Source organism: Lissotriton vulgaris, chromosome 3_1, assembly GCF_964263255.1.
Source record: "Lissotriton vulgaris chromosome 3_1, aLisVul1.2, whole genome shotgun sequence".
NCBI lineage: Eukaryota > Metazoa > Chordata > Amphibia > Caudata > Salamandridae > Lissotriton > Lissotriton vulgaris.
The window spans coordinates 1,888,238,281-1,888,260,177 of NC_141689.1; the positions used below are offsets into that span (position 1 = coordinate 1,888,238,281).

General features: G+C 49.1%; 1 protein-coding gene across 1 annotated transcript in view; it reads left to right on the top strand.

Annotated features, from left to right (window-relative positions):
* The first annotated feature begins 430 nt into the window (after nt 1-430).
* TMEM144 (transmembrane protein 144) overlaps nt 431-21,897 on the top strand; it is a 230,710-nt gene continuing 209,243 nt past the window's right edge. The window contains exon 1 of the mRNA XM_086962354.1: nt 431-528. The gene's annotated coding sequence lies outside the window, so the exon portion shown is untranslated. The remainder of the gene's footprint in view (nt 529-21,897) is intronic.

Here is a 21,897-nt window from a genome sequence, read left to right on the forward strand (position 1 = left end):
TTTAATTTAATTTTTTTTGTACGCTCCTTTGTGCCTCTTCTCATTTCTCTTTTTAATAAAAGAAGAGGATCGAACTATGTATGTAGCACACTAAAAGCCGACGCTCGCCAAACCGAGCTATAAGCTCTTCATTACTACGTCTGCCCTCCTGAACACTCCTTGCAACACACCTCGCTTCCGACCTGAAAAGTTCTTGCGGCTTCCCCGGGGTCCCAGGAGACAAAGAGGAGGAGACCCCAGGGGAGCCACCTTATATAACCGATACCCTTAGGTTTCGGTTTCCAGACGTGGCTCCTACGTCATCCTCAGAAAAAGGTCGGTGGTCGCCACCAGCCCTTCAACTTTGTGCCATGACTTCATAAGCGACTCGGTCACGAGATTCGTCTAGTTTTTGCTGACTGACGCTGCCGGTAGTCACATGACCCGGAAGTCAACTGAGCTTCAACAACAAAGTCAGCAGCTGTGCGCAGACTGGAGTCAAGGAAGCTGATGCCTGCAGAGCAGACAGTAGTAACGAACCAGCAATCGGTAACTATATTTTAACTAAATTCTTAAGCAATCTACGGAATTTCGGTTCCATCTATTAAAATGAGTTCAAAATGTAGGTAATTAATAAGCGATTTACTTTAGAGGAAGAGTAACACACACAAAGAAAAGGAGACACTGGTAGCTCAAATTAAATCTCCGCTTGAGTAAAAGAGCAGAAAATGCTCAATAATGACTTGCAACGAGGTTCAGAAACCTGGTGATTTGATAAGCACTATACAAAACGTATTGCAAGATCATTGGACTTTCTTTTTTAATACGGAGAGATTTCAACCCTACTACCATTTTGAAGTTCGTTAAGGGGTCAATTTGAGGTAGCTTGGAGCAATAAGTTATAGAATGAGTGACTATGAAACAGTGCAGGGTTTGCCTATTAAAATCGTGCATTTTAAAGATTATTCTTTATAATATATTGGGCCAGATAATAGGATTTAGAAGCAGTACCAAATAGGGACACGTTAATTCAAATATTACTTTAACACGACCGCTGATATCCGAAAGCATTATTGTTCTGTAGCTTGAGATGCGTGTCTGGCGGAAACCGTTGTTTCTATTAGATATAATGAATTTGGCATACCATGAAGTGTCACTGGTGTAATGGTATCGATCTGAAACAATTTGACCCGAATAGAGCTGTGAAAAATAAAACCTGTCCCAGGAGAAGTAACTCCCATTGTGTAAAATGTTACTGAAAACGTAGTGACCATCAAGTAAGTAGATGTGAAAGAGGATTTTTTTTTTATTATCCTATTTACAATGAATATCCCATAACAATTTTGTCACTATCATAATTAAAATACCGGAGGTGGTGGGTATTTGATCACAGAATCCTCTCTGGCTGGGGCAGCAGTGTATATCATCTCTGACACCTTCCCATATGCCATAATTTATATTTGGACTAAATTCCTCCAAAGGCAGTGTTAGAACTGGCTATTTCTGGTAGGCTAAGGCTGACGCCAAAGCCAGGCAGAAACCACCAATCTAGTCAGGGCAAGGAAGTCACACGCCAAGATAACCCCTGCTCACCCCCTTGGTAGCTTGGCACGGGCAGTCTAGGCTAAACTCGGAGGCAATGTGTAAAGCATTTGCGTCAGCGCACAATAGCAACAACATACTAGGCACACCACAAAGGAGACTCCACACAAGGTTATTATAAAAATACCTTTTGTATTGTAAAAAGCACATCAGATAAAATCACACATATACATGGTGCCAACTGGCACGGGAAATATTCACATGGGATTATTCACAAGACAGGGCCACATGGGCCACTGTCATAATCAGCACTTAGTAGAAATGAAATACTGTCAGAACTTAGAATAAAAGAATATAAAATCACTGTAGCACAAAGTAACAGTTATGAATCACATCCAGTAACTACTGGGAACAGGTAAGTACACACTACGCAACCCTAAGCCCCTTAGGAGCATGTCACGCAGGGAACCAGGACCTCGCTAGGACCACCTGTACTAGAAAGAACAACCACCTAAGGATAAAATCCACTTAGGGGTATAAATCAGAACACATTACCCATGATGCATGAATATACATTCAGAGGAGTAGTAAAGAAAGAAAACACATGCTGTATAGACCTACACATTCAGCGGTGTTCAGGACAGAGCACATGATGCAATCAAAATACATTCAGGGGTGCAGCGCAAGAAGACACATGATGACTAAACATTCAGAGGTGCAGCGCATGAAAAGAAAGACACATAATGCATAAAACATTCAGAGGTGTCAAGAGTAATACCATAGCGCAAATATCACATGAGGCCTAAAAACCTTCAGAGGTGCAGGAATAACACATGATGAAAGAGATCACATTTTGAGGTCCAATAACCATACCATTGCGCAAACTCACATAAGCCACTACCTGTGGCAGTCCCTAGGCCAACGGCCTTGTTGGGGCTCAGATGCCCTGAGTCTCAATGTCAGGGTGTCAGTCTCAAAGTACAAAAAGCCTAAACGTGGCAGATGCCCACTAAGAGCTGGGCAACTGGGGAAGAACAAAACTGCGCCAGGGCCCTCACTGGCCCTTAGGCGCCAACTGCGCCACTGCTGGAGCCACACAGGCTCTGGGCATAAAGCACATGCCCCAGACGTTGGAGCCACAGAGGCTCTGCTACTGCAACTAGCCAAACGTTGGAGCCCCACAGGCTCTTAAAACAATGGTGCCCCCATGAGCCTCACTGGGCTCTACCCTCACACTCGGAGGCAGGAAGGGACGAGCACCGACAATGTGCCCCGAAGCCCCCTCTATCGAAGATGGCCCTCTCTGGAGCCAAACGGGCTTGTAAACATAACATGGCTCCTCCGAGCCTCTCTAGGCTCATGCACGTTGGGGCGACCCACTGCCAACTGGGGCCGCCCTTGAAGCCCTCGTGGCTTCGCGCTGACAACAGGCGCGCTCTCAAGAGCCCCTCGCGGGCTCTGTAATCACGGTGGGGCGACCCACTGCCATTCGGGGCGGCCCTTACTCGGCGCCTTGACCGGCACCGCACGGAGCTTCCCCCCGCAGCCCTTCACTCACCGGCTCTGCTGCGGGGAGGCTCCATCATCGTGCCGCTCAGCTTTCTCACTCGGGGCTCCCTCTGCACACGGGAGCCCCAGCAGCCACCATCTTCTCTCCTCTTTCCCGGGCTTCCGTCCTCCGACCGCCGGTCACTCGGGGGTCGGTCTCCGTCCGCTGTCCCGCTCTGGCGATCCTTCGTGGGGCTCACACTGCTCCAGCCAATCAGGGCACGAGTCAGCCCAACCGCCTATCAGGGCGCGAGCTTCCAATGACGCGGCGCCGCCGGCTCCCATCAGCGGGCTAGATGGCTGATGACGCGCCGGCCTGCAGACCAATCGCAGCGCGGCTCTGACGGGCCCAGCCTCGGTACTGCTGAGGGGGGCTCGTCTCCATCGACCAATCCGGGCGCAGCTCCTTCGATGCTGGAGCAGAGCCCTCGAGCCGCGGCGGCGATCCCGGGAAGCGAGACCTCGGCCCCCGTCCGGCTCCCCAGGCTGGTGGCGGCCACGAACATGGCACTCTCGATTCAGCCAGAGAGCAGCCAGTGCGCCACCCAGGCCAAACGGCCGAGGCTCTGTCCCAGGGGCACACACGCAGCCCACAATCCCAGCGGTATGCAGCAGCTTCAGGAGGCAAAGACAAAAGGTCCAAAAATAAAGCGCTCCCCAGCGCTGGGGGGAAGATAAAGCGCTCCTAGCGCTAAATACGCTTTACAGCGCTACGGGCAGAGAATGAAGCGCTCTTCCAGGGCTGCAAGCACCAAAGCGCTCCCAAGGCGCTAGAACACCAAGTACAAAGGTCCTTCCAGCAATGCAGCTCCACCATGCTGCACAAAGGTCCCCGAGAGTCCCAGGGGGGCAAAGCAAAGTCCCCCCCATCAGCCCAGGCAAGGCAGAGGGTCCCCCAGGAGTCCAGGAAGGTCCATCAGGTGCCCAGGGCTGGGCAGAGCCCAGGGATTCCCCTGAGCTCAAGCAGCAGCAGCCCCTGGCAGATTCAAGTTGAAAACAAGAACAAGTTGGAAGGAGACACAGCCCCTTCTTATACACAGAAATGCCTTTGAAGTACTTCGTGCAAGGGGCCCTGAGTACTGGAATGTTTCTGGTTTTCGTCTTCCTGACAGCTTCAGGGCCAGAGGTGACAGTGGGCCGTCAGGATGGAGAGCCAGCAGGGTGGGCGGCAGGCACGGCCCGGCACCACCAGACGCTCTTTCCTCCCATCCCTGACAGCAGAGGGGCCTTGCATCTACGGCTGACTCAGACCCCCTCCTCCGGGGCCTTGCAGACCCTGCAGACCCTGTCCTACTCAAACCGGACAGTCCATCCACCAGCAGGTCCAGGCACTCCTGGGCCAGGCTCACCAGCCAATCACACGCCAGACCCAACTTACACAAATATACCAACTTCCAAAAGTAGTACTTCTAGACTAGACACAGTCATGCCGCATACATCATTTTGCAGCATTCATTCTCACGAGTTCACACATATCAAACTCGACCCTGCACTCCCCACGCATCAGGAATCTACCATGGGCATACATATTCCCCATTCATTCCTATGGGAGGGCAGGCCACTCACCACACCTATACAGAGAGCTCAAGCACTTTACACTGTACCACAGTGAAAAAGTGCGCAGAGGCCTAAAATCACCAACACCAGGTTCCAGAAAGAGGCTAGGAAAAAGCAAAAAGTCTAGGGGTGAACCTGCCTAATGGGCCGGGTCCAACACGACCCCCTTCCAGCCAAAACGCAGGGTAGACCAATCACACCACTGATGGGCTTCACTGCTTTGGGCGACAAAAAACACGGACACGGCCCCGCACAGCAGGGAGAGCGTCCAGTTTTTCGCCACTCTGAACCTACCTGGTTACCTCCAAACAATAACTCCCTGACACAACTAGGATACCCTACTGGTATTCACTCGTCATCTACAGCCAAGACCATCCACATATCACAGGTCCTAACTAATCCACAGAGCGGGGGGCAATAACCCCTGGCACACAATAGCCATTCTCCACTCTCTCTCTCAGTGTAGCTACAACTACCACTGATCCAACAACCTAGGGTCCACACCCCCAAGCTGACCAGAGGTCTCGGGCAAGAAGGCCCCACCCTACCTCTACTTCTGGGTTTCCACACCCTCACAGAGAAGCACTCACCAGAGCACAATTCTCCTACCAGATCAGGACCTCACTCCGTCACTGGTCTACCACCTGGAAACTATTTCACTCCTGAGGCACCAAGCACACAGCCCAGTTCCTCTTCAAGCAGGTGTGGGGACACAGCACACAGCACAGCCCCCTTTCCTCTACCTTAGTGGAAACAACAACTGCAGTTGAGCCCCAGATCACACAGCTAGGGCCGCCCCCTCAGTCTCTTCAGCTGATCCACTTGGGCAGAGATTCCTCTTGACCTAGAAGTTTCCTAATCTCCCAACCTAAGATCTAAACCCTCAGGTTGCACCGGGGTCAGAAGTAAGGACACCGTCCCTCTGCACCCCCTTCCAGTTCCATGACTACAGGCCCAGTATGTCTCAGGCTAGACAGAGCACACGCCAGCGGCGTATCAGCGACACACTCTCCTCCAGTACTCCCTATCACAGGGTAATTCTCAGTATGTCCCAGGCTAGACAGAGCACACGCCAGCGGCGTATCAGTGACACACTTTCCTCCAGTACTCCTCCCAGGTCAGGCCACAACCCCAACCCGGCTTTCCCCCCTCCTCGGGGAACAACCTCCAGAGGCCCCACAAATGGTCAAGCAATCTAGACGGTCAAATGCTCAGCGAGCCAGGACTTCTGCACCCTCCACTTAGGAGCGGTACTGCCCAACACTAGGACCGCCGGAGGTCTGGTTACAGACACTCCCCGTCCTCTAGACACAGGAAGATCCTCCTCAACTGACCTGTATGTACAGCCTAGGCCCCTGACCTGGCGCTCCCTTAGGGAACCCTCCGGGCCCTGAGATAGGGTTTCAGGCCAACGTGGGACACACCGTCCCACACTCACTCCGCCTCCACTGAGACAGGACGTGAGCCCCTACACCCTACCCTTTCTACTGGGATCTAGCTGGGCTACACATGAACCTCTTCACCTACACAGGATCATCAGATACACAAGCCACTGCTTTTAGAATCACTCCCTAATGCCAGTGCAAGACATCTAGCACACCGCCAGACATCCACCTTCTTGTCCAGTTCCTCTGCAGGACCTCCTGCACACCACCAGAGGTACACCTCACGTGCAAGCTCCTTTAAAAAAAACTCACACCAGCTCCTCCAGTTCAAGACATAACTCATTCGCACACTCCCCCCCCTTCGGACTGGTAAGGCAGTTTTTACCACCCCTGATCACTCAACCTGACCACACGTGACACAGGTACCAAACTCTGGGAGCGGGAAATGGGAGTTAACACACTGGACACATTAAAGCTGCCACCACTAGATCCTATCTCACTGGGGAATCCAGACACACACATTACACTCAGGGAACAACCACCCTCCTGAGCTAGTCATTTCTCCTCACACTCCCTCTCTTCCATCTACCCACACAGGTACAGGATTTGGGATTGGACACTGGACCCAGGAAGGGATTCCTAATCTATGGGAACCTCCCCTCTACTGGCGTCCCGCCCTGTCACTTTCTCTCATCTGCCGCTAAACATAAAGCGCAGAAACACATTTGAAAATGACACTCTTGAGGAAAAAAATCAAAAACAATAATCCCAAACATGTGACTATCTGAAAAAACAATTGCAGAGTTTTGTAATGTAGCCAGTTGTCGCTATGGCGCTGCGCAAACACCAGTCCAAATCCGCACCGCTGACCCACCAATGTTAGAACTGGCTATTTCTGGTAGGCTAAGGCTGACGCCAAAGCCAGGCAGAAACCACCAATCTAGTCAGGGCAAGGAAGTCACACGCCAAGATAACCCCTGCTCACCCCCTTGGTAGCTTGGCACGAGCAGTCTAGGCTAAACTCGGAGGCAATGTGTAAAGCATTTGCGTCAGCGCACAATAGCAACAACATACTAGGCACACTACAAAGGAGACTCCACACAAGGTTATTATAAAAATACCTTTTGTATTGTAAAAAGCACATCAGATAAAATCACACATATACATGGTGCCAACTGGCACGGGCAATATTCACATGGGATTATTCACAAGACAGGGCCACATGGGCCACTGTCAAAATCAGCACTTAGTAGAAATGAAATACTGTCAGAACTTAGAATAAAAGAATATGAAATCACTGTAGCACAAAGTAACAGTTATGAATCACATCCAGTAACTACTGGGAACAGGTAAGTACACACTACGCAACCCTAAGCCCCTTAGGAGCATGTCACGCAGGGAACCAGGACCTCGCTAGGACCACCTGTACTAGAAAGAACAACCACCTAAGGATAAAATCCACTTAGGGGTATAAATCAGAACACATTACCCATGATGCATGAATATACATTCAGAGGAGTAGTAAAGAAAGAAAACACATGCTGTATAGACCTACACATTCAGCGGTGTTCAGGACAGAGCACATGATGCAATCAAAATACATTCAGGGGTGCAGCGCAAGAAGACACATGATGACTAAACATTCAGAGGTGCAGCGCATGAAAAGAAAGACACATAATGCATAAAACATTCAGAGGTGTCAAGAGTAATACCATAGCGCAAATATCACATGAGGCCTAAAAACCTTCAGAGGTGCAGGAATAACACATGATGAAAGAGATCACATTCAGAGGTGCAATAACCATACCATTGCGCAAACTCACATAAGCCACTACCTGTGGCAGTCCCTAGGCCAACGGCCTTGTTGGGGCTCAGATGCCCTGAGTCTCAATGTCAGGGTGTCAGTCTCAAAGTACAAAAAGCCTAAACGTGGCAGATGCCCACTAAGTGCTGGGCAACTGGGGAAGAACAAAACTGCGCCAGGGCCCTCACTGGCCCTTAGGCGCCAACTGCGCCACTGCTGGAGCCACACAGGCTCTGGGCATAAAGCACATGCCCCAGACGTTGGAGCCACAGAGGCTCTGCTACTGCAACTAGCCAAACGTTGGAGCCCCACAGGCTCTTAAAACAATGGTGCCCCCATGAGCCTCACTGGGCTCTACCCTCACACTCGGAGGCAGGAAGGGACGAGCACCGACAATGTGCCCCGAAGCCCCCTCTATCGAAGATGGCCCTCTCTGGAGCCAAACGGGCTTGTAAACATAACATGGCTCCTCCGAGCCTCTCTAGGCTCATGCACGTTGGGGCGACCCACTGCCAACTGGGGCCGCCCTTGAAGCCCTCGTGGCTTCGCACTAACAACAGGCGCGCTCTCAAGAGCCCCTCGCGGGCTCTGTAATCACGGTGGGGCGACCCACTGCCATTCGGGGCCGCCCTTACTCGGCGCCTTGACCGGCACCGCACGGAGCTTCCCCCCCGCAGCCCTTCACTCACCGGCTCTGCTGCGGGGAGGCTCCATCATCGCGCCGCTCAGCTTCCTCACTCGGGGCTCCCTCTGCACACGGGAGCCCTAGCAGCCGCCATCTTCTCTCCTCTTTCCCGGGCTTCCGTCCTCCGACCGCCGGTCACTCGGGGGTCGGTCTCCGTCCGCTGTCCCGCTCTGGCGATCCTTCGTGGGGCTCACACTGCTCCAGCCAATCAGGGCACGAGTCAGCCCAACCGCCTATCAGGGCGCGAGCTTCCAATGACGCGGCGCCGCCGGCTCCCATCAGCGGGCTAGATGGCTGATGACGCGCCGGCCTGCAGACCAATCGCAGCGCGGCTCTGACGGGCCCAGCCTCGGTACTGCTGAGGGGGGCTCGTCTCCATCGACCAATCCGGGCGCAGCTCCTTCGATGCTGGAGCAGAGCCCTCGAGCCGCGGCGGCGATCCCGGGAAGCGAGACCTCGGCCCCCGTCCGGCTCCCCAGGCTGGTGGCGGCCACGAACATGGCACTCTCGATTCAGCCAGAGAGCAGCCAGTGCGCCACCCAGGCCAAACGGCCGAGGCTCTGTCCCAGGGGCACACACGCAGCCCACAATCCCAGCGGTATGCAGCAGCTTCAGGAGGCAAAGACAAAAGGTCCAAAAATAAAGCGCTCCCCAGCGCTGGGGGGAAGATAAAGCGCTCCTAGCGCTAAATACGCTTTACAGCGCTACGGGCAGAGAATGAAGCGCTCTTCCAGGGCTGCAAGCACCAAAGCGCTCCCAAGGCGCTAGAACACCAAGTACAAAGGTCCTTCCAGCAATGCAGCTCCACCATGCTGCACAAAGGTCCCCGAGAGTCCCAGGGGGGCAAAGCAAAGTCCCCCCCCATCAGCCCAGGCAAGGCAGAGGGTCCCCCAGGAGTCCAGGAAGGTCCATCAGGTGCCCAGGGCTGGGCAGAGCCCAGGGATGCCCCTGAGCTCAAGCAGCAGCAGCCCCTGACAGATTCAAGTTGAAAACAAGAACAAGTTGGAAGGAGACACAGCCCCTTCTTATACACAGAAATGCCTTTGAAGTACTTCGTGCAAGGGGCCCTGAGTACTGGAATGTTTCTGGTTTTCGTCTTCCTGACAGCTTCAGGGCCAGAGGTGACAGTGGGCCGTCAGGATGGAGAGCCAGCAGGGTGGGCGGCAGGCACGGCCCGGCACCACCAGACGCTCTTTCCTCCCATCCCTGACAGCAGAGGGGCCTTGCATCTACGGCTGACTCAGACCCCCTTGTCCGGGGCCTTGCAGACCCTGCAGACCCTTTCCTACTCAAACAGGACAGTCCATCCACCAGCAGGTCCAGGCACTCCTGGGCCAGGCTCACCAGCCAATCACACGCCAGAACCAACTTACACAAATATACCAACTTCCAAAAGTAGTACTTCTAGACTAGACACAGTCATGCCGCATACATCATTTTGCAGCATTCATTCGCACGAGTTCACACATATCAAACTCGACCCTGCACTCCCCACGCATCCGGAATCTACCATGGGCATACATATTCCCCATTCATTCCTATGGGAGGGCAGGCCACTCACCACACCTATACAGAGAGCTCAAGCACTTTACACTGTACCACAGTGAAAAAGTGCGCAGAGGCCTAAAATCACCAACACCAGGTTCCAGAAAGAGGCTAGGAAAAAGCAAAAAGTCTAGGGGTGAACCTGCCTAATGGGCCGGGTCCAACAGGCAGGGCTTTAGGTTGGTAGAGTCTCCGGGATACAGACCCTGCAGTAATAAAGAAAACTTATAGTGAAATTGGTCCTTATTCCGCTCTATATTACTTTACATTTTGCCTGTAAAGTTATTGTTACTTTAAATTTACAGGCAAAAAGCGTTAATCGATTTCTCAACAGTGTACAAACCGCTAAGGTAATTCATTTAAACGATATAGTCTCTGTTTAATTTTTCAAGTGTTTTACTTAATTTTGCATTCTTTAATGATGTTTTTTTTCTGTAGGTTTTTTTAGCATTATATATTACTCTTGTATCATGAGTACTGCAAACTCGATCGCAACGGTATGTCTCTGTGAGTTCAGGCTGAGGGTGGTTGTTTATAGCAGGCCATGCTTGAGAGTGCTGAAAGCATTGTCACTTTCACACAGTATCTGTCAGTGGGTCATAAAGATGTTCAAAATACATGCTTAACCAGTCCTTTGCCCCTCTGCTAATTGTACAGAGTGCTCATGTGTGCCTATTGTCATTCTGTGCTTAAGTGTTTGAAGGTTTTACACGTCCGTCAAAATACTGACGGAGAAAATAAAAAGCAGTGCTTAACAGGAGTGCGTTGTGTGTTTAGGGGACATTGTGAAGTGGTGGAGATGTAAGGAAATACATGTAAGAGAGTGAAAAGAGTGAAAAGAGGGTGCTGCGAAGGAGAGATATGAGGTGTGAGTTATGTAGATGAATAGTTATAGAAAGATGTGAGGAGGAAAAAAGGGCATACATATGTATCTGAGAGACTTCAGAGGAAAGTGGTGTGAAGGGAAGAGAAAAAGTGACGCTCCGAAAATCACTATCCTTAGTAATATTTAATTCACAGTCTTCTATGTTCAGAATTCTAATTATTTACTAGGAAATCAACCTTTTCTCATTTACCTGATTCATTAAAAATACATTTTTTAGTTTCAAAGTATTTTATTAATTTTTATAGACCAGTACATTAGCATTTCCGTTACGAGGTTCCAGCCAAACATGGTTGGTGTTGCAGTAATTACAGGTACTTTGGTATACATGTTTAGCTGAACCGCTCTACATTGACTTGCTGGGAAATTAGGGGCAGGATGATAGAAAGAGAGAGGATTGGAAAGAAAGGATGGAGATAGGATACAAGAAGTGTTATATATCAGTGAGCCTAGTCTGGGTTTTTGGTACAAAAGGGGGTGGTGATGGACGGAGCATCTGAACCAATCAAACACTCACACCCAGTCAACAGATCTGGGTTTAATCCATCACCATTCTTTAGCCCACTCTGCCACCCCAGTTCCGACATGGCCATATGCAAATCAGTCTGACCCTGTGCCTCATGGGAACAGTCCAGCCCAAACTGCCAAGCCATGCCTTCCCTGGACCGGAAACAAGCTTCCTAGGACCGGTTTCAGGCATTACAGCCGTCTTCAGCCAGGCTTGCTTGAATCCAGTGGCAAAGTGAGCAAGGGACTCACGTCTGAGCATACCCTGCCAACTTATGGCGAACAAAGCGGTACAAAAGGGGGTGGTGATGGACGGAGCATCTGAACCAATCAAACACTCCCACCCAGTCAACAAATCTGTGTTTAATCCATCACCGTTCTTTAGCCCACTCTGCCACCCCAGTTCAGACATGGCCATATGCAAATCAGTCTGACCCTGTGAATCATGAGAACAGTCCAGCCCGAACTGCCAAGCCATGCCTTCCCTGGACCGGAAACAAGCTTCCTAGGACCGGTTTCTGGCATTACAGCCGTCTTCAGCCAGGCTTGCTTGAATCCAGGGGCAAAGTGAGCAAGTAACTCACGTCTGAGCATACCCTGCCAACTTGGGTTTGTAGCCTTGTGTGAAGACCGGCACCTCCCTGGAGAGCCCGAGTGGCCTCACGGGGGTTCGTAGGAGTCCTCTCAGTTTTTTATCTAGCCTTAGTTTTTTTATATTTATATTCTTTCCACGCCCAAGGAATTTACTGATCAGGTTATCCACTTTGCGGTGGAAATCATCTGTAAGTAGAAGTGGTAGTATGCTCAACAGGTCAATTGATCATTGGGGTGACCATCTCCTTGATCGTTTCTATTCTGCCTCACCAGGTTATACATTTGGGGGACCAGGATTCCAAAAGTTTCTTTATTTTTTCTATCAATAGCTTCTCGTTTTGGTCTAGTGTGGTCATGAGGTTATTACCAAAGTGAATCCCTAGACATTTGATGAACCCTGTTTGCCAGGCCCGACCCCCCCAGGGTGTCCCTAGCGCTGTGGATGTTGAGGGGTTTGCATTCTGATTGGTCCCTGTTGAGATTATACCCAGAGTGTCCTGAGTATATCTCTGTGGTTTCTATCAGGGCCTCAATAGAGGTCTTAGGTTGCTCTGTCACAATAAGAATGTCGTCCGCGTAGGCGGGCAATTTTATTTCCACGTCATTAATAATGATCCCCTTTATTTCTGCGTTAGTCTTGATGTCACTAATTAGGGTCTCCAAAGCTAGCACAAAGAGTGAGGGAGACAGAGGGCAGCCCTGTCTAGTGCCGCAATATAGTGTGAGTGGTTCGGAGAGTGAACCAATAATGAAAATGCGTGCTCTTGGGTCCCCGTACAATGCCCACACCTTCCGTATGTACCCCTCCCCTAGGTTGAATGAATGCATGCATTGCTCCAGGAAGGCCCAGGAAACTCTGTCGAAGGCCTTCTCGGCATCAAGGGTTTGTGTTTTAGGTGCATGCCCGTTACTGTGTCATACATTTCGATGCAATAGCTGTAAGCGCAGAGGCACCAAAATGCTGGTCAGGTGGCATGCTATACTAAGCACAGGATTTTTAATTACATGTTTTAGCCTCATCACTGCGGCGCAAATTCCGCCGCAGTACTGAACATTCCAATCGCGGGCGTGGTCATGACGGCTTCCGGCCATCATCAGCACACGCCCACCGTGACTCATGACGGCCGGGAGCCTTCATGAGCATTGAAGAGGTTAAGCAGCATCCAAATTACATAGGCCACACCCATTAGGAGTCCTAGTTAAGCTTCTTAGGCCGAGTCCTTTTTAGAGACCCGCTTTTTTTTATTTCTACTTAAAGCCCTTATGAAAGGTGTGGCTGAGTATTCCATGCCTGGACATTCTGTTGCACATACCAGAAGAATGTCCCATCTAAAACGAGAGTGATTTTCAATACAGTATTGAAATTGTTTTGTTTAGCCCACGTTGATATCTCTGTTCATATGCCATGGGGTGTTAGGTTATTTATTTCAATAGTATAATATATCATTTATTCAATGGTTGGCATCTCATCAGTTTTTTTTACCAGTTACAGGATATATAAATGTATCTGCATGTGTGCTAATGAGGTTATTTAATATTTATGTCAGAAGGATGATGCCATTGCATATGACAATTAGATGAGGAGAATGGGAGTCTATGGGCCGGAGAAGGAGTGCTACTGTTCTTGGTGTGGTTTTTTTCCATCCGTTTTTCGCTTTTTTAAAATCTTTGTGAATGCAACCACAATGCTTCTGATGAGCCATAGGCTTGTTCAGTTAACATTTCTTTAGAAAGCAGTTTTCATGAGTTAGGCATGGAAGCCTCTTGTTTAACCTATATTTAGAGATGAATGGAGGAAGTGAGACAGCATTACAACAGGAAGGTATTTTGCAGACTTATGCTATCGAGAGGATTTCCTTTTCCTTGCTCATTGCACCAGTCAGCAGCCAGATGCTTTTCTAGTGAATCAGATGTAGTTGTAGAGCATTTCTCAGGCAAATTATTGAAAAAGTAAAACATATAAGTTCTGGTATTGAAAAAATAAAACCTATACATTCTGTGGGTGCAATAGTTGATTTTCTGATTGTTTCATTTGTACTTTTTTCCATAATTGCTCACTTTGAGGGTGTTATTTATTCTGACTGTTGCTTTGAACAGGCTGGCACACACTTCCTCTCAGTCAGCAGCAGCATATAAAGACTAAGGTGCTAATTCCTTTTTTAGCTGGTTCACCTTCTCATGGAGATCCTGGGTGTTTATGATGTTCCCAAGGCTGTATAAGAGCTTTCTCATGAGCTGAACAGTCTGAATCTCCAGACATACCACTGGTGGAATTGGTGAGTCCACTGGGCGAGACAGATTCAACTTTACTTCAAGGTTTAACCTGAGGAGAGGGAGGGCTATGTTTTTTTATCACCTTCATCAAGCACTGGGGAGGCTGCCACTTTTGTCTGAGGTAGATCATGAGGTGCCGGATTTTTAGAGACCCGGTGGTGCCAGGGGACCACACCCGAAGACCTCTAGGTTCTCCCTGTTCTGGACTACAGAAACACAGAGTCTTCTAGGTGAAGTCAGAGATCGAGGTTTATTGGTTGCAACCAAGTAACAGGTATCCTAGAATTACAACATCACGGGTCATAAGTTCTCAGGAGACTGTTCGTTTTTACAGAACCAGCCTTCTCCTTATATACATAAATAACAGCTGCGGGCAAGAATTCTTGAGTTTATGATATGGTTATACACATATTTTCACAACAATACAATGAGCAAAGTCATGCTGGTCAGCACATATTTTAGATGTCCGGATCGTGATGGATTACCCCACCAGACCCAGAATTCCCATCAGATATCGATGAAACACCAAGAAGGTCGGGCACCCTCCCATCGTAAAACTGGTCATAAACAAGAATCATGGACAGGTGTATGTGTATGGAAAACATGGTCTGTATGTAGTGAATGGTTTATGGCATGTTGAGCCTTGATGATATCTTACTCGGCCACTGGGCGAGGAGCTGCCCAAACAGGTTTGGCTGGAGGCAGTTGAGTCAGCTCGGCCAGGTCATGGGGAAGTCGGCTACGGTGGACGTGTCCTTTCAGATCAAACTCAGCCTTAATCAATTGACTATATGAGGGCAAGCCATAAGATGGATGCCGTTCACAAAATGGCGTCTGAGGGTTCGAGACGGAAACCACGATTTAAGGGTGTCAGCATCACTCGATCATGACGCAAATGCATAGGGATGATGTCCTAATCATTAAGGGTCAGTCGATACCAAATTCGTCATGGTACGACGACATTTTGTGATACGAGTGTGTGGACCCCGAGGTGGGTGAAACGGCAGGGTCCGGAATTGCAGTACCACAGACCCTCCTTTTGCCCTCATATTAGGCAATAACTCTAACCTGAATCCAGATCTGTATTGATGAATTCGTGGAGATGCTGCTGGAGCATCATTCTGTTGCTCAATTCGTCCCTTGACACAGGCTTCCTTACACATGAAGTAGCACAGAGGCCACATAATGCAGGAGCGCACTGTACAAACAGGCAGAACATAAACAGAACGGTTAGGATCATCCCAATGAAGATCAGAGTTTTCCATCCCCAGGCAGAGATCAGTTCCCACAGCCATCCTAGCACGGACCAATCCCCTTTCTCCACGTGAAGGGAATCAGAGATCTTGTGTAATTTGGAGATGGCCTGGTACACTGTCGGGGCATTATCGGGGATGAAAATGCAGCAACTAGATTGGATCACTCTGCACACACCACCACGGTCTGCAAGTATGACATCTAGGGCAACCCTGTTCTGAAGTGTCATAAGTCGATCCGACTGAAGCTCAGCTGTTAAGTTGCTAAGGGCACCGGCTGTTTCAGTCACGGCGGACTCAACTATCCTCGTCAATTGTCGGATGTTCCTGCTGTTCACCATAGGCCCCCAAAATGGCAGAAAACCCTTTGCGAAGTCTCCAAATTCTTGACCCGCGGTGTCGTCTTGACTCACGACACCCCTAACTGTCCTTGTCCGATGGTAATCTGCCCCGGCCGTGTAGGTGGGTGGCAGCAGAAACGAGATGAAGCATGTGCCCGAGAAGTCAACGGGCAACCATGTGTATGCCTTGTCGTGGCAGATGAAGTATGTACCCTTAGCCGCCAAGAATGGAGGGGAAGTTCGGGATGCAAACACATATGTTTCTGTGCAGATGTTTTTCCCCAACTGTGCTTTGGGATCCCTGCCAATACCTTGCAGACATAGATGACCACGGTGGGGTACTACCCAAACTGAGGAGGATTTCTTTGATTTCTGGCTCTCACTTAAGGAAATCCCATACTTGGTGATGTTCCACCTACTGTATGGGGTAAACTCATCCTTGGGAGTTGCTCTGATCGTGTCAATATCTCTACTCATATTCTTGATTCCTGCCACTAGTGCCTTGTTGTTTGAGTTTTCCCCTTGAATGTATGGTTCAAGGGAGAACAGGAACATGGTCTGGAAAGCCCACAAGGAACCGAAATAACTGAAGGGCAGGACGAAGTAAGGGATACCCTTGTCGGTTGTGTGTGGCATGAGTCCACATATCCAACAGTTCGTAGTATTCATAACATATTGGTGCTGGTGTAGGAGTAAGACAAATGAATTATTTACAAATTCTAGTCTTCTGGCAGACTCGTGTTCAGGTAGTGGATGGAAGGAGTGTGTGGGAACGGTAGGAGGAGGTGTGAGCTGGGTGTTGTGTATGAATGGAACTCGAAAGATGGACAGAGCATAGCCAGTTAAAAACATTATTATACTACACAACATTGAGATGCTCAATACTAGGAATTGTCTCTTTGCCATTATAGTGCATATTCTCTTTTCAAAGTTCATGCGTCTAGCAGGTCTCTCTACCCTCAGAAACTCCATCCTCTGGTTGCTGCCCGCAGTGGGAGGTTGCTTCTGCCAAGATGTGCGCTCTGTCCATTCCGGGGTGATTCCCTCAGACTGACCAGAACCGTTGACCTAGGCGTCCCCGGCTGCACTCCTCAGACTTCAACCGCGGCCTTAGCAGCAGAACCGGATGGCGGTTCGAAAATCAAAAATGAGCTAGTTCCCTGGGCGAGAGAGCTGTGGAATCAAAAATAGTTCATGGGAAAAAGAGGGAAAATTGCACTAATTCGCTTCTGTCAGTTCTTTGGTCTTGACCTCAGATTGTATAGTTCTTTCCCTGGCACGGTGTGATTTTCGAATAATGTTTCAGGCTCGGTAGTGTCCAACTGCTTTGCCGGTGGTACAGATCCTTGCAGAATGCAATCGCTCTCTTTGTCGATATCAGTTCCTTTTAATCGTGCATCGCTGAAAGGGACAAAACGAGGTATGAACTCTGTTTCGGAGTCAGCGACTCCTTGCTGGACCCACCGGTCATATGGAAGGGGCAGCGGGACCCTTTTGCAGTGGACGCCGTGCACCCAGTGTTTTTTCCCGTGGACACGTACTGCAGAGCGGGTCGACAGCAAGACCTGGAAAGGTCCGGTCCAGTGAGGCTCCTCGTTCTTTGTTCTCCTGAAGTTCCGAACTAGGATCCACGAGCCAGGTTCGATGGCATGGCCTGGATCGTCAGATGCCGGTGGAGAGGAGCTGTGGACCTGTTGATGTAAAGCATGCAGTTTAGTTGCCAATTCCTGCAAATAGTCAAACAGTGCAGGGTACTCGATCTCACTGGAACCTGGAACTCACTTCCCACCCACCTTCGCCTTACCCAGAACCATCTAGCATTCAGAAAGCAACTTAAAACGTGGATATTCGACAAGTAATTCCCCACCCTTCTTCAAGCGCCTTGAGACCCTCTGGGTATGTAGCGCGCTATATAAATCTACTGACTTGACTTGACTTGACTTGACTGAGCTTTCTGGGCCTCGGTACTCCCCATATATTTGCTGGGCGCCCGAACACGATCTCGTGTGGGCTAAGTCCCAGTCTAGAATGGACAATCATCCTGGTAGACAGGAGTGCTAAAGGCAGGGCGTCTGGCCACTTGAGACCTGTGCTGGCTTGGATCTTGGCCAGTTTCAATTTTAATGTGCCATTATAGCACTCTACCAATCCCGCTGATTGGGGGTGGTTTGCAGCGTGGAACTTCTGGTGGATGCCTAGACACTCACACACTCTCCTCATCACTCGTCCCACAAATTCACTTCCGTTATCACTCCAGACAATCCTAGGCATGCCAAATCTAGGGAAGAATTCTTTGACAAGGGCTTTGGCAGTTGACAATGCAGTGTTGTCCTTAAGGGGGTACGCTTCTACCCACCTGGAGAAGGCGCAAACGACAACAAGCACATATTTCAGGTTGTTGCACTTCTCCATGTGGATGAAATCGAGCTGCAAGACCTCGAATGGATACGTTGGAGGTGCAAAACGACCAGCTGGGGTTGGGGTCCCTCTACCGGGATTGTGCTTCAAACACACCATACAATTTCTGACCAGATTCTCTGCACATTTTGGGATACCACTATTCTGCCATACTGGGGCCAACAACTTACATATTCCTTTCACACTGATGTGTGCCACTCCATGGGCCATCGTCACCACTGCAAGCACATAAGCGTTAGGTAACATCCATCGCTGATGTTCTGACAGTTCGACCCAACAACCATTCGCATCTAATCTACCCTTGCTTTCTCTCCATTCATTCACCTCTTTCTCTGTCGCATCAGCTTGTATAGACTTCACACTTTCGATGGTGTCCTCACACATACCCACATCAGGGGTCCATCTAGCAGGACCTACAACATACATCCGACTCATTGTGTTCCTTGCAGTCTCTTTCGCGACCTCGTCTGCAAATGCATTCCCTCGACCAACATCATCTTGAATCTTTCTATGTGCACTGCATTTCACGATCGCAACTTGTAGGGGCAAGGTCAGTGACTCGAGAAGGTCGTGTACTAGCTGGCCGTGTTGGATTTTTGCACCATGTGACGTCAGGAACCCACGTTCACGCCACAATCTTCCAAAACTGTGGGCTACGCCGAAGGCGTACTGACTATCAGTGTACACATTCACTCGTTTTCCTTTCGCCAACACGCACGCTCTTGTGAGTGCGACTAACTCTGCTGCTTGCGCGGAATTGTGGGGGATGCGAGCTGTCTCTACAATCGTGTGTAATGTTGTCACGGCATATGCTGCAGTCGTATCACCATTTGGCAACTTGAAACATGAACCATCAACCCATAAATTATCATTACATTCAGGGAGGGGAGTGTCCTGCAAATCTACTCTCCCTTTTGTCTCTTCCTCTGTCCTAAAGCAGCAATCATGTTTTTCGACCTCATCTGTCTCTGCCGGAATGGGTAATAACGTAGCAGGGTTGAGTGTATCACACCTCTTTATGTGAATGTGACTTGCTAACAGTGTCAATTCATAGCTGGATAGTCGAGCACTAGTCAGGTGTTGTGTCTTCGTTCTGTTTAGTAAAATATCTACTGCATGTGGGACCATAACGGTCAGGGTATTATTCATGACTAACCCAGCAGACTGTCGAATACAGACAGCTGCTGCAGCAGTGGCCCTCAAACAACTTGGTAATGCCTTAGCTACAGGATCTAGAGTCGCGGAGAAATACGCACATGGGCGTTGTTTGTCCCCAAAGTGTTGTGTCAAGACTGATAATGCGCAACCTTCCTTCTCATGGACATATAATGTAAAAGGCTTGCTGTAGTCAGGGTTGCCCAACACAGGGGTCGAACACAATGCCTCACGCAACTCATGGAAACTCGCCTGACAATCTTCAGACCAAGGCAAAGGATTGGGTGTATCTTTACGGATTAGTGCCAGCAAAGGTTTGGCCAACAGTGAGAAGTTCGGTATCCATTGTCTACAGTACGATGTGATGCCCAAGAAGGCACGCACTTCTCTTTGTGTCCTTGGGACACTCAGTTCTGCAATCGCCTGTATTCTTTCTGGGGTCAGTCTCCTTCCCTCCTTCGATAAGATGTGACCTAAGTAGGCTACTTCTTGTCGGCAAAATTGTAGTTTGGAAAGCGAGACTTTGTGTTTCATGTCGCACAAATGACGCAATAATGACAATGTGGCTTGCTTGCAAATCTCTTCAGTATCTGCAGCGATCAGTAAATCGTCTACATACTGGATCAGAGTCGCGCCACCAGGTAGAACAATCGTATCGAGTTGTGTTTTCAGAGCCTGACTGAATATTGATGGACTCTCACAGTAGCCCTGAGGAGCGCGTTTAAAGCGGAAGCTTCGTCCTCCTAGATTGAAGCCGAAGATATCTCTGCTTTCCTCGTTAATCGGGATGCTGAAGAAAGCGTTCTTCAGGTCAATCACTGAAAACCAATTGGCTGAAGCTGGAACCATTGTCAATAAGGCAGTAATGTCGGGGACGACTGGAAACTGCGGTACAACGATCTTATTCACTTCCCTGAGATCAATCACAAATCGGTACACAGGGGGCTGTGAAGGATCGGTACGCTTTAAGACAGGCAAAACAGGACTGTTACAAATGTTGCCTGTTGTCTCTTCGATGACATCTTTCTCGATCAGGTCGTAAATGATCGCTAACAAAGCCTTTTCACATTCGTTCGATATTCTATATTGGGGAATGCGTGGTAACCTAACATTAGCTTTCAAAGTTATGACATAGGGCGCTATCTCCAAACGACCCACATCATTGGAACCATTCGTCCAAAGTTCGTCCGGAAGAGATGACAATTCGGTTGTAATATTCTCCTTTGCCAAATACATTGGAGAAGTAACTTTTCTTCCTAGGGTAAGCTGTAATCCCGAAGGGGAGCAGTACAAAGTTGCATATAATCTTTTTAACAAATCCAAGCCTAACAAGTTTTCGCCACAACCTGTTGTAAGAATGAGGGGTGCTTCTAATTCGCATGGGCCAACAGAAAGGGGCATGGGATTGGAGATCGGGTTTCTAACAGGGGCGCCAGAAAAACCTACTGAAACATTCATTTCGCCAGACAAAGGTGCGCCAGGAAGTTTTGAGTGCATAATAGAACTTTTTGTAGCACCAGTATCCAGCAGAAATGGCTCCGACACTCCTGATGTGGTCACCTCGACATAAGGTCCATTCTGATCTACTGGAACTGAAACAACTCCCTCTCTTTGTCCATGGCTGTCCTAGCAATTATTACCCTCATTCTCGTTTTCGGCGTAATAATCATCAGCATAGTACTGAGCTGACCTGGAAGACGCATTATTCTGTTGGTCAAAGCTATTCATGGAATTTTGAGGCGGAAAAGAAGTGGTGTTCTGGGGGAAATTTCCACGGCCCCTTCCTCTAGGAGCCTGTTGAACACCTCTACCTCTTGCACCGGAAACACCGTTTAAGCGTCGCGCAAGAGCTGGACAATTACTTTTGAAATGACCCTCTTCTTTGCAATAGGCACATTGATTCGGGCCATACGGAGAACGCTGATGGGAAAACTCGTTTCCTTGCGCGTTTCTCGAATACTGCTGTGGCTGTTGATAACTGGGCTGACTAGCAGTGCGAGGCGGATAGGCTTGCTGGAGAAGAGCTTTAGTTTTTAACTCCTTAGTCTTTTTGTCTGCCTTATCTAGCTCGTCTTTGCGCCTATTTTCATAGTACTGGGCTGTGGCTAAAATCTGCGCTGACGTGGAAACAGCCCAAGCACTCTCTGAATCTTTCAATTTATTGCACAGTTCAGGAAGCAGATTATGTACAAATTTGTCTATAAACAGTCTTTGGCCACCCTCGGTAGCCATATCCTGACCACTGTGATCGGTGAAAGCCTCCTCAAATCTCGTGAAAAAGTCAGACACATTCTCATCTTTCTTCTGCTTGCATGCGGGCAGCTTGTCCCAATTTACGCGCAATTCAGGCATTAATGTTTTCATGTACGCAATAATCCTACCGGGAAGTTCTGCTATTAAAGGCTCGGGTATAGAACCACCGACCTG